Source organism: Rhinichthys klamathensis, unplaced genomic scaffold (genome assembly GCF_029890125.1).
Source record: "Rhinichthys klamathensis goyatoka isolate OS25496 unplaced genomic scaffold, OSU_Roscu_1.1 h1tg000114l_1, whole genome shotgun sequence".
NCBI classification, from domain to species: Eukaryota; Metazoa; Chordata; class Actinopteri; order Cypriniformes; family Leuciscidae; genus Rhinichthys; species Rhinichthys klamathensis.
Window position 1 is genome coordinate 3,686,569 of NW_026606651.1, and position 12,227 is coordinate 3,698,795.

Sequence of the window (12,227 nt, forward strand, 5' to 3'; positions counted from 1 at the left end):
AGCTTTGCTGTATTGAAATCCTCTGGATCATTGTTCTCCGTTGCTTTGTAGAAGTTACATGAAGGTCTAGATGTTGAGAAAAGCCCAGGCCGAGAGATCATCTGCCCACAGCGAGCCCAGGAACTGAGCGCACACCACCCGGTCCTCCAGCAAACACTGCACCTGACCGATCAGATCCAAACTCAGATTCTCCAGTAATCTCAGACACAGATCCCAGTCCTCCATGTAGTCCGTATTCCCCAGAGAGTCGAGCAGCAGAGACACCAGCACATCAGCAGACTGGAGCCAGTCCTGAACGTGCACGCTCATACTGGAGGTTCGGTTCAGCCGTGCACTGCCACACACGCGGGAAGGAAAGAGTCGGCCACAGTTAACAGGTGTGTGTATGTTAAAGCCATCTGCTCCTCTGATCTTAAACCCTTTAAGCTCACTGGATTACAGTGTATATGGCAAAGTCATCATATTATTATCAGCAATTTATTGGTTTCCATTTGTATCTATTTTGCAGTTTATTTTCCCTTATGAAAAAATACTGAGGCTGCATTATTATTCATATAGAATTATAATAAATTCACAAATTATGTAATGACCAAAAATGTGACGCAAGCAAAAACTCTCTTATCTTTGGGCTTCTTTTTTTTTGTCTATTCCAGCTGTGCTCATTAGATATAAACATAATTTTATAATATATTGTTACATTTATTTCTTAACTTTATATACATATATATTTATATATATATATATATATATATATATATATATATATATATATATATATATATATATAGAGAGAGAGAGAGAGAGACTATATATACACAACAACCATACACAAACATGTTTAAAAAAATATATCAATTATATAAAAAAATAAATATATATACGTATATATATATATATATATATATATATATACATGGCTTTAATTTCTTAATGTATATATTATCATATTTGAATTCATAATATATATATATATATATATATATATAAATATATTTAATTATATAATAAATATATTATACACTATAGCATATATATATATATAAAATATTGGCACTCACAAACAACCACACAATGTTTTAATAAAATACATTTGTATTTATACATTTCTTACATTTTTAATATATATATATATATATATATATATATATATATATATATATATATATATATATATCATATTTAAAATACAAATCATATTTAATTATATTGCCACTCATGAACAACCACAATGTTAAATAGAATAAAAAAAAATATATTTTGTATATATATATATATATTTGTTTTTTTATATAAATGTCTTTAATTTATTAATTTTAATATGTGTGTGTGTGTGTGAAGAGAATATATTCTTTATAAGAGAATATAATGTTCTTTTTTTAATCACTAGGATGAAAACGTATGATGAACATTTGTTGGCTGATTTTCAATTGATTTCAAGCAAAAGCATTTTAGACCAAAACTGTGAGATATTTTTCTGCTGGTTAACTGTTTGTCCACTAGGCGGCGATACTGCTATTTTGTGGTAAATATCGAGTACACATTTCCTCACTAAAGTTTGGACGCGAATGCCTGCTTTGTCCACCAGGGGGCGCCTTTTAGCATTTTGCTTGTCGGATGTCCCAATTGAACGTGCACAAATAAATGTACTTGTTGTGCATGTCTGTTTTTATTTTAAAAGTAATTTGTTTCGTGTTCAAAGTCTACAGTGACTTTGTAAACCATCCACCGATGTAGTTAGTTTTGTCCTTCCCACGGCTGGATTTCAGGCCGTCTCATGCTGTACTCTGATGAATGGCAAAGAAATCAGATGCCTGAGAAGATCCATAAAGTGCTATTATTACACCAGCAGCCTTTTATTCTCTCTATTATAAACTGCTATTGTTAATCTTGGCTTATTAAATACGTCAAACCACATCATTTAAAAGTGAAGGCAGCCGCTATTGCAGTCTTGTTAGAGAGAAACCTAAAACATGCAGCGCACAAAAGCTGTGGCAAACTGATCCTGATTCTTCCCTTGGCTCCAGCCAGACTGATCACAAAGTGTAGAGCAAACCACACAATAACCACCACAAACCCAGCCAGACGACTGCTTTACTTCAGTTATTTTAAACTGTTTTAAACATTATTAAGCTTAACATGTCCAGCTTTTCTAAATTAATTTGCATGCAAATTTTTCAGTGCAGTATTGTTTTAGTTTTATTTATATTATCGTAGCTTTTAATAATAGGGCCTACTTTGAATTAACTTTATTTCAGTTTTAGTCCCTTCAACTTAAATAGTTGCCAAGGCAACATTCCTAATTTTTTTCAATTTCATATTTTCAATTTCAATTTACTTTAAGTTTTTAGTAATTCTGGTTGTGTTATTTTTGTTAGTTATTATTTTATGAAATATTACTATTTAGGTTTCATTTATTTTTATTTCAGTTTTAGTTTTTATTAATTTCTACTTAATAGCCCTACGTTCATGCTTTAACTTAGTTGGCTGCCAAAGGCAACATTTCTCATTTTCATTTAGTTTAAGTTTTTCTTCTAATATTTATATTTTAATTCAGCTTTGTTAAATTATCAAACATGTTTTTCAATAGTTTAAGATTTGGGTTTAGTTAACAATAATAACCCTGGTTTCAATGCTAGGCTAACATTGTCAGCAAATCCCTGCTCAGCCTCAAACCCTTTACATTAACGTTATATAAAAACCCTTTATAGTCACTATATGAATGAATGAGACATATAGTAAGCCTATTATAAGTGGTTTTCGCGGAAAATTGCGTACATACGATCTCATACATTGTAATGTACATTCACAGCAAAGCAGTTTTTTTAATGTTTTGAACACTTTAACTGATAATTCCCAGACCGCTAAGAATGTGCAACTACTCACAGCATTTCTCATGAACTCCGGTTCCCATTGAACTCGCGAAATGCCGTCACTCGCCACATAGATGGCGCTGTCTCCATAATTCATTTACACTCCATTACAGTGGCTACTGGCTAGGTTAGGTTAGTTAACACGAGCCAGAAAGGTTGACATTAAGCAGCTAAATCTCCAACCTCCGGGGAATCAACCATTAAAATACCAGGCCTAAGAGAGGAGTCTGCTGGGGAAAAGAGAGCGAGACAGAGCTCGTAATAAAACAAGAATCAACATTGGCTTGGCTTTTCAGAGATGCGAGAACTGAGGGATTTGAAATGTAAAAGCGACGCGGAGGTGATGGTGTTTTTATTTCTCAACAGAACAGGTGAGTAAGGAGTTTTATTGAACAGATAAATGGCCACATAGTTCTCTAACAGTTTATTGTGAAACATTATCTATTGTGAAGCTCAGTTCATTATGGTTGTAACACTGCTGATATAAGGAAGTAACGTGTCAATTAATGAGTAAAGAATCGATACAGTAACGTCTTTTTTTAGTTATGAGAAAGAACCATATTCATTTCCGCAGAGCACAACCAAAAGTCCACAAGTTACATAATATAACTTTAAATCTACAGATCATCACTATTATCTGATTGGCCCAAAGTTTGGACGCACTTGACTGAATTTATGTTTTGTCATGATCTTGAACATTTTTGGAATTAGCTTTGTAGACAAAGATAAAGTGTGTTTATATGAAATTCTATATAATAATAAATATTAGAAATTGATGAATTGTTCCAGAAAACAGACAACAAGTGTCAATCATGTTGCTCCTAGAATAGTTAAAAAAGCATCCCAGAATGCACCTCATCACGTTTATTCAAGAAAATGTCCAGTTGCAGTGCTGGAATCTTGACAAAGCTCAAATATAAGACAGTGTCCATTTGTTTAACATTTTATGTTCACCACATACATTTAATAATTCTATTGTTATTTCATTATTTTGATGACTTATAATCAAAAATTTGATAATAGTCATAATAACGAGTTGTGTGTCAATTTCTTTTCATATAGCACTTGTTTAAGCACAAACAGATGCGGATGCATAAGCACCAGATATCTGACAGACAATAAACTGTGCAAACAAATCACAGACTCATTAAAAGATCATATCGACAGCATACCCTAGTATTCAGACTTGGGATCAGCCGTGTTTATTTAATTCAGTTAGTGCATTAGCGTGACCGCCGGTCCAGAAGCAGTGTTTCGGTGAGTACGGCCCTTGGTTTCCCTCCTTCTATTCAGAGAGAATGTACTTAGGCCTCCTTGTCCTGCGAGTGCAGCATAACAACAGTGCAGCAGCATGGGGAGGTTACGATTGAAGTTTGATCCTGGGAACCCCATTGCACAATGCCATAGCCTCACAAAGCCGGCCCACAACTCCCTGCGTTCCCACTGTCTCTGTTCTCTGGAGGGTAGAGCAGAGAACGGATCGCATCACCTGCCCCAAATACAGCCCTCTCCCCTGGGAACCCCCACCCTGTCTCCCCGGTCTGAGATAGATGGTCGTAATGCAACAGAGAGGTAGACAGGTTATAAAGGTGTCCTTGGACAGTGAACGAAGAAAGTGATGTAATGTTGCCTGGGAGTTCGAGCAAACCTTTAATATGTACTTCGTCCAACACTGTTTGTGCTCCAGACCTTATTAATAAGACATCCGATTTATGATTTTCACCTGGCGAACAATACAAAAATGTAAAACTGTACTTATTATACATAATTCTTAAAAATATAATGAAAATGATGCATAATATTGAATACATGTTATTTTATAAAATATATATTATATACAATTAAATATATATTTTAAAAAACATTTTCATATTTTTTCTTTGTGGTGGTTCATGAATGCCAATATAAAATATTTAATTATATATATCATTTTTTTAAATATAATATTAGTTTAATGTTTTATTTATTTTTAAATAGAGAAATTAAAGAAAGAAGAACTATTTTTTTAAACTATTTTATTAAAATATTTATTGTTTTTGTTTTTTTGTTTTTTTATTATGGTTGTTTATATAAAATATGATGGTAATATATATATATATATATATATATATATATATATATATATATATATATATATATATATATATAATTAAAATATATTTATTTTTCAATATTTATTTTTTTGTTGTTTTGTTGTGAGACAGAGGAATCAGTCAGATCACACTGATGATGAAATGCATGACTCCTGGGCCGATGCACAACATGCATCAATTACACTAGAAAATGAGTTGGCGCTCGTCTGCAGTCATGTGTTGTGCTTTAAAGATAAACACACACTCTTCAAAGACGTCACACTTCCCATATATTGCCTGTCCTACAACAGTCAAAGTCTGTCTCTTACCTTAGTTTAACCTCCCTTTATTGATTCACCTGCAGGGGAAAATCTATAAAAAACAAATATATCTTCTGCTTACACTTGCTGTTACACAGAGTAAGAAAAGTCTGATATGAAACTACTATTAATTGGTTCTTCTTGTCTACATTCAACAAAACCTGAAAAAAGAGCAGACACAGGCAGATGTTTCCCAGTCGTGCCTGTCGTTCCCAAACAGTGTTGCCATGGAAACTCCAAATCTAAGGGCCAGTTACTCGCTCCTAATTCAGACATCCCTCTTTTGTCATTTCCCAAAATGCCCCTGACCCGCTGTGTGCTTGTATGGGTCCCTCAAAACACTTTACAATGGCATACTCTATCAAAATGACTTCCTAACCCCGCATTCACCCCTCCACCTACAGCTGCCTTTACTTCAGGGTCACAAATTTAATGATGTTGTTGTTGTTGTTGTTTTTACTGAATATCTGACCTTTTTTTTTTTTTTACGACCAAGTTTTTTTTTTTAAACAACCATTTGTGTCAGATACTTACGGAAGCGTATTGCATTCATTAATTATTGAGTTGAGTATTGAGTATTGCGTATTGAGTTAATTATCTCAGAATTACGAGATAATTTTTCATGGAAAAAAGTTTTTGCTCTGTTTTTTCTGAATTAATGACTTAATATCTCAAAATTATGAGTAACTCATTAATTCATAAAAACAGAGTGAAAAAAATGTTTTTCAAGAAAAAATGTATCTCATAATTCTGAGATAATTAACTCGTTAATTCAGAAAAACAGATCAAAAACTTTTTTCCATGAAAAAATATCTCGTAATTCTGAGATAATTAACTCGTTAATTCAGAAAAACAGCAAAAACTTTTTTTCCATGAAAAATGATCTTGTAATTCTGAGATAATTAACTCGTTAATTCAGAAAAACAGAGTAGATTTTTTTTCGTCAAGTGAATGCAATACGCCGCTTCCATAGATACTTAAACAAATCAGTTGAAATAAAAATCTGAACATTTATGACTGTTATCTGTAAACTTTACATACAAAAGTATCTATAAATATTGCACAAGATATTATAACACAATAACCACTGCTAGAATACAGTGTCAGGTAAATGTCCGGTCTTGTATTAGATAGTGCTTTATAGTGTAATTGCCATGGATCTTTAGTTTTTATTATTATAATTTTTTATTAAGCAGATGCTTTTATCCAAAGCAAATATGTTTTTTTTTTTGTTTTGTTTTTTGTTTTTTTAAAGCACTCTAAAACACTGAATATGAAAGTATACCAAAATCTTATCAGGGAAATCATCCAACAACCAACTTGTTTTTCCCTCTGCACATGAAGCAAACCATGATAGGAGAAAGTATTTCAACATGAGTCTTACATTACAGCAGTCTTACATTTGACTAAAATGGTCTAAATCTTTATTTCTATTATATGCAAAGTAGAATCACCACCATCAAAATCATCAGGTTGTTGTTGAACGTAATTGCGAAATAACTAATATGGTTGGTTGCTCAATATTCTCTTTGTAATGATCCCCAGGGCTTTTAGCAGACAGTGTTCAGGTTTATTCTGCCAACCTGAGCTTGTTTCTTGTTTCAGCTGAGCCAGAAGCTGCTAAAAAGGTGTTGAAAGTACAGAAAGTACTTGGAGACACACAGGAGAATACACACACACCCACACACACAGAGTGATGGGTTTTCATGTTTTATGGGGACTTTCCATAGACATAATGATTTTTTCTCATGGGGACCAAAAAATGTGGCCACAATGACAAGGAATTCAGATATTGTTATATTTGTGGGGACATTTTGTCCCACAAACAAACACACACACAATTTTATTTTTAATTGTCACATTAGTTTGAGTCTTTTGTGCGCTCAGAGTGTCTATTCTAACCATAGACACTCGTTATAGGTTCCCTTTTCACCAAACATATGATGAAACACTGTTGACTTCCTGGAAAAGAGTGAGACGGTGCAAACAGAAGCGGGAGAGAGTTGTGATTCTTATCTGATCAGCGGCCCAGATTTCACTCTAGTCACTCTGGGTGCCAAAAACGAAACCACAGAATGTCACATATCATCTCATTCAGCCCGACTGGTGAAGCAAAGCTCTCTGAAACGCAATAAATCCTTACAGGAAATTTAAAGATGGATCGTATTAAAACCCGGGGAGAAGCTTGTGTAGTCCCAGCCGTTTGTTATAGTCCTTGAAAAGCGATTTCTGTTGGCCTAAAAGCAAATATCTCCCTTTACTTTGAACGTCGTAACTTTGCAGATGTTGTTTATGCTCAAACAGCAACATTACACACTAACTAAAGTTAATAAAGTTAAATCATAATCAACCCCTTTAAGCGCAATAAGAACTTCATGTGCTTGCACTGACTGTCTCTTTCAAGTCTTATTGCGCTTGAATGGTCAGATAGATGCACAATAATGCCAAAATGTCCATCGTGTGGAGTATTCACGTAAACACAGTTGGTTATGTCTTAAATTAACGTAAACAGTTGGATGAAAACCGGATGTGTGTCAGTAAATTGGATCTGTGCATTCAGTCTTAAAGGGTTAGTTCACCCAAAAATGAAAATTATGTCATTAATGACTCACCCTCACGTCGTTCATCTTCGGAACACAGTTTAAGATATTTTAGATTTAGTCCGAGAGCTTTCTGTCCCTCCGTTGAAAATGTATGTACGGTATACTGTCCTTGTCCAGAAAGGAAATAAAGACATCATCAAAGTAGTCCATGTGACATCAGTGGGTTAGTTAGAATGTTTTGAAGCATCGAAAATACATTTGGGTCCAAAAATAACATTAACTACGACTTTATTCAGCATTGATTAATGCAGCAAAGTCGGTTTTAAAGGTGAACTAAGTAACTTTTTTACCTTAACAGAACAGCTTTGGAGTCATTGTAATGTTTATATTACTGATTTCGTGTTGAATGGTGGTCGTCTCGCACCCCCCTGGTGCCTGTGAGCCGCAAAACCAGCCTTGCAACTTTGGGCCGGGGGGCTAGGAAGTATCGTGTGATATCAGGTCTCTCGAGGTAACGAATTGCTTTACGGAAAAAAAACAGATCTGATAAAATTCTGATAAAATGAGCATCAAACAGAAATAACCCGGCGCCGTATACATGTGGTGTTCGAGGCGCAGACTGCCGACAGTTAAACAGGGCGCGCAGCTCTTAAAGGGGCCATACCTTATTTCCACTCGTTACAGCGTCCATCCTACTGAACAGGTAGTGATCACTGATTAGTGTGTAATTATAATAATTAGTGTGTGTCTGATGGGTCCAGACCCTACATGAGGGTGAGTCATTAATGACATACTTTTCATTTTTGGGTGAACTAACCCTTTAAAGGGAATGTAAGACTGGAAGAACTGGTTGATGGAATCAACCTCACCAAAGGTCGACAAAGGACCTTGCTTGCACATTAACATTTGAACATCTCACACACACACACACACACACACACACACACACACACCCCGCTCCCCCCTACCTCTGAGCACCGTATCTACATTTTCTCTCTCTCTCAGTCAGTAACACTAAAAACTCACACAAGAATATGGTTTTAATGTGAATGTGATTATCTTTAAGGATTGTTTAGTATCATTTTAAAGGTCTCAGGGTGATTGGTACAAATGTCTCATTCCCAAAGAAGTAAATCAAAAGGTAATAAAGTTCTTAAAAATATAGAAATATCTTGCTCACAGAAGGGTGTCTTTGAGTTAACACCTTCTGATCATTTGTCTGAATGCTAATTTTCACTGTTCCTAGCAAATGGTCAAACTTCTATCCTCAGTAAGTCTGTGGAGGGGACCACAGTACATTTCCACTAAACTCATGTTTTACATATCAAATAAGGTCTGGCTATATAAGGAAAATGCAACGAGAGCTCAAGGCTGTTTTTCTAGATTAGCCCGTGTTGTTGAGGGTCTCGCGACTCTCAGCTCACGTAGCCATACAATGTCGGGTAAAGGATTTTCCTCTTTGTTCTAGAACACTCGATGGTTTGCATTGATTATCTTTCAATTGATTATGGAATTGTAATAATACATTTACCTGACATAATAAATTGTTATATTTGATTATTCTAACAGACTTTGACTTTATTTTCATTGGAGTTAAAAGGAATAGTCAAACATTAACGTATATTTATGTCACGGCCGGTTGAAGTGAACAAGAGAGTAGGATCCATTTGCAGTATTTATTAAACATACAAACTCTATCTACAGAAACGTGAACTCAGGAACAAGAAACAAGGTCAGGACAGAACAACCAGCTCACAAACATTAAGCACTCACAAAGACTACACAAGACACACAGGCTTAAATAAGCTAACATGATAACGAGAGGGTGTGGTCAATGGGAAACACCTGGGAAGAGTATTAACACGCAGGGAACAATTAACCAAGAACTTTACAAAACCACAAGACTAAACACATGACCACTAAACATGAACCCAAATACAGAAACACAGAACTAAACACGTGACAGAATCCCCCCTCTATGGAGCGGATACCAGACGCTCCACAAACATAAGTCCCGGGTGGTGGTGACACAGAGGGAGTCCAAGAGGGAGGTGGGAGGGACAAGACAATGAAATAAACTCTGCCTGCAACCAGGGTGGGGCAGGCAATTCAGGAACAAACTCAGTGGCGCCCTCTACCACCTGTTCCGGTGGAAGTCTGAGAGTGACCTCCATGACGTGCTCCAAGACCGACTCTCGAGCAGCCTCTACGGCGTGCTCGGGAACAAACCCGCGAGCGACCTCCACGGTGTGCTCGAGAACAGACTCGGCCTCGCTCTCCGCAACGAATCCAGGGACGGCCTCCTCCTCCGCGCTCCCAGGTACTGCTTCCTCCGCCGTGATCTCAAGAACAGCTTTCTCTGCCGCGATCACAGGGACAACCTCCTCCGCGGCGATCTCGGAGACAGGTTCCTCCGCCGTGATCTCAGGAACAGCCTCCTCCCCCTCGATCTCGGGAACACCTTCCTCCGCCGTGATCTCAGGAACAGCCTCCTCCCCCTCGATCTCGGGAACACCTTCCTCCGCCGCGATCTCAGGGACAGCCTCCTCCCCCTCGATCTCGGGAACACCTTCCTCCGCCGCGATCTCCGGAACAGCTTCCTCTACCGCGATCTCAGGGACAGCCTGCTCCACCGCGATCTCAGGGACAGCCTCCACCGCGATCTCAGGGACAGCCTGCTCCACCGCGATCTCAGGGACAGCCTGCTCCACCGCGATCTCAGGGACAGCCTGCTCCACCGCGATCTCAGGGACAGCCTGCTCCACCGCGATCTCAGGGACAGCCTCCTCCACCGTGATCTCAGGGACAGCCTCCACCGCGATCTCAGGGACAGCCTCCTCCACCGCGATCACCGGGACAGCCTCCTCCACCGCGATCTCAGGGACAGCCTCCTCCACCGTGATCTCAGGGACAGCCTCCACCGCGATCTCAGGGACAGCCTCCTCCACCGCGATCACCGGGACAGCCTCCTCCACCGCGATCACCGGGACAGCCTCCTCCGCCGCGATCACCGGGACAGCCTCCTCCGCCGCGATCACCGGGACAGCTTCCTCCGCCGCGATCACCGCTTTTGGGAATAAAGTGAGCTTGTGGGGCTCCCCTTGAACCGAACCCACATTGAATGGTGAGTTGGTTATGAAAAGGGCAAAGCCAACATACTGTGCCAGTGTGTATTGCGGGGTATCAAACGGCATAAGTGAATAAAGGAACTTGTCGATTCCCCGACCAAACATGTCCTTCAAAGCAGCGTCCTCAATATCCACCTCCTGGCAAAATTCACAAAACTCCCGCACATACTCAACCATCGGACGATTCTCCTGGTGGGAGCAAAAAACTGCTGGATCCTTTGTCTGGTGAGTGCTTCTGTCACGGCCGGTTGAAGTGAACAAGAGAGTAGGATCCATTTGCAGTATTTATTAAACATACAAACTCTATCTACAGAAACGTGAACTCAGGAACAAGAAACAAGGTCAGGACAGAACAACCAGCTCACAAACATTAAGCACTCACAAAGACTACACAAGACACACAGGCTTAAATAAGCTAACATGATAACGAGAGGGTGTGGTCAATGGGAAACACCTGGGAAGAGTATTAACACGCAGGGAACAATTAACCAAGAACTTTACAAAACCACAAGACTAAACACATGACCACTAAACATGAACCCAAATACAGAAACACAGAACTAAACACGTGACAATTTAATGATGCACAGATATCATTGAAAAACCTTTTCATTTAATGGAGTCAGATGAAACGAGTTAATACATAAGATAAAATGTATTGCATTTAATTAAAAATCACCTTCACCTCTAATCGAGTACCGCCATTGGATCGAATTAGACGGCCTTACAGGGACATCGGATGCAAAATTCACTTTTACATGGTGTTTGCATAAATGTGTCTTTGCAGTAGGGCTGCACAATTACGATTACGGATGTAGTTTGTAATTTTTTGTATTTTTAATAAGAAAAGTAAAATCAAATAAAAATAACTATATTGCGATATAGTTACCGTGAAATGAAATATCTCATACCGTGAAAGAAATTGTATTTTCTGTTGAATAACTTATTTCACTTAGAAGTGTGGAGTAAAATGAGATGTGAACAGCATTTTAACATCGACTTCAACGACAGTTTTGACTAGACCCAACATGAAATCCACAAGTTCATACAAAACCTGATGATCATGTTTGAGATCAGCATAATTGACATGATCAGCATGATATGAGGAGGACACCTGACCTTTTATACACAGAAGTTCTCATGAACAATGTCACAAATTTGCTTTTTTCGAATAATCTCAAATCGAATCTAAAACATTTTGAAATGGTCCAAAAAATATTTTCCACTTCATTTTTCTGAGTCAGGGTGGTCTTTGATGCCGGCTGAATGTGGACACAAACACATGCTTTTCCCT